The sequence below is a fragment of the Puma concolor genome, chromosome A2 (genome assembly GCF_028749965.1).
Source record: "Puma concolor isolate L17-30 chromosome A2, mPumCon1.1.hap2, whole genome shotgun sequence".
NCBI lineage: Eukaryota > Metazoa > Chordata > Mammalia > Carnivora > Felidae > Puma > Puma concolor.
In genome coordinates, this window is record NC_141668.1 from 169,348,461 (window position 1) to 169,350,395 (window position 1,935).

Genomic DNA, 1,935 nt, shown 5'->3' on the forward strand with positions numbered 1-1,935 from the left:
TTCCCCTTCTCCCCTCTCCCCTCCCCCCCCACCCCCCCCACCCCCCCCCACCCCCACCCTCAAGGGCCGCCAGACCTTCCGGGGAACCTTCAGCACCACTGCTGGTGTGATTTCTCCGTCTCCCGTCTTTGTGGCCTGGGACTTGCTGGCGGGCTCTTCACCATGATACGTACATAACTCGGGCAGCAGGAGAAAAAAAGCAGGTGAACTTGGACTGATCACAACTAACTTGGTGCGTGAAAGGCCACCATCCAGAGACAGCCCCCAGAGTGGGAGGAAATATTTGCAAATCTTGTACACGGGAGGCGGGTCTAGTTGTAAGGATGTGCGAAGCAAGCGTCCTTACAACTGGACAACCAACAGTTTTCCCAACGAAAAAGCGGGCAGAGGATGTGAACGGACATCTCCCTACAAGACGGCGTCCAAGTGGCCACTGAGCACATGAGCAGACCTAGTACTCAGTCTCCCTGCGGATGACACCTGGACCGGGGCTGGGTTTCTGGCCGGTCCACCGAGGGGTGGGGTCTCGGCACCAGGACCTGGGAGGGGAGTTAGCAAGGCCCAGGCGGGGGTCCTGAGGTTGGGGGTGGGGAGGCAGGCCTGGGTGATCGCCTGGGTGTGCCCTTCCCTGTCTGTCTTACCCCACATCAAAGGCGGGGAGCCTGCGAGGGGCGCAGTCGGTTAAGCGGCTGACTTCAGTTCAGGTCATGATCTCACGGTTCGCGGGTTCGAGCCCCGCGTCGGGCTCTGCGCTGACAGCCGAGAGCCTGGAACCCGCTTCAGAATCTGTGTCTCCCTCTCTTGCTGCCCCTCCCCCCTCGCGCTCTGTCTCTGTCTCTCTAACATAAATAAATATTAGAAGAGTTTTAAAAAATAAATAAACATTAAAGAAAATTAACAAACAAACAAACAACTAGCAGGTGGCTCCCGGATGACAGAATCGGACACTGTAACTGATTTCTCCGTCTCCTTCCCTGCCTGGGGACGCCGTGCCCAAGGTGGGGCAGGACACAGGCACAGGTGCAGGGGGGCCACCGGCCCACGTGGGCTAGGAGGAAACCCCTGTGCCACCCTCTTTCCCCTCCTCGCCTCTCCCCTCCCTTCCCCACCTCTCCCTTTGGTCTGCTCAGCTCACCATAGCCCTGCAACCCTCTGCCTTACAGGGAAGGGACCGCTTTCCGGCCCGCCTGGCCCCTGCCCTGTGTCCGCCAGCCCCTGAGGTTCCGGGAGCCTCTGGTGTCCTCAGTGGGGACCTTCCGGGTTCACGGCGGGGCCAACCTACGGGGCAGGAAAGGGGTTCCCCGGAGCCCAGCAGAGACCTGGAGAGCCTGGGTGCCAGGGCACCTCCCCTGGGTGCCCCTCACCCCACAAAACGCAGGGTCCCCGAACATCACTCACCGTGGGCGGACACGCTCTCATCAACACTTTGTGTTGGTCACCTCAACACCTGCCCTCGTTCACAGCAGCAGGATTCACGGTAGCCCGGGCTGGAAACGATCCAGACGTCCAGCAGCTGAAAAACAGGTACACACGGTGTGTCCACCGCGCACGCGCACGCCCCTCGGGTGCATCCACCGCGCACGCGCACGTCCACAGATGCACGTGTCCCCCGCGCACGCCCCTCGGCCGCGAGCAGGAGCGAGGCGCCCACCCCGGCCGCCCCGCGGACGGACCCCGAACACACGACGCTCAGGGAGGGAACCGGCCACGAGAGGCCACGCGGGGTGTGGGTCTGCGTGTGTGAAACGTCCAGGACGGGCTCATCCACGGACGGGAACGGGGCTCGTGGGGGCCGGGGGCCGGGGGCGGGGTGGGGATGACAGCTAATGAGGACAGGGCTGCTTTTGGAGTGATGGAATGTTCCAGAATTAGTGGTGGCGGTTGCACAGCTCTGTGAACGCGTGAACGTACTAACAACCAGTGAATTGTACTCTT

At 61.9% G+C, this 1,935-nt stretch overlaps 1 long non-coding RNA gene across 1 annotated transcript; it reads right to left on the reverse strand.

The window, feature by feature from the left end:
• Positions 1 to 418: 418 nt before the first annotated feature.
• LOC147583873 (uncharacterized) lies at positions 419 to 793 on the reverse strand. Its single transcript, XR_015243477.1, has 2 exons — positions 642 to 793; positions 419 to 539 (listed from the first exon to the last, which is right to left on the reverse strand). It is a non-coding gene; the product is annotated as an uncharacterized LOC147583873 (long non-coding RNA).
• Between the last annotated feature and the right edge of the window lie 1,142 nt (positions 794 to 1,935).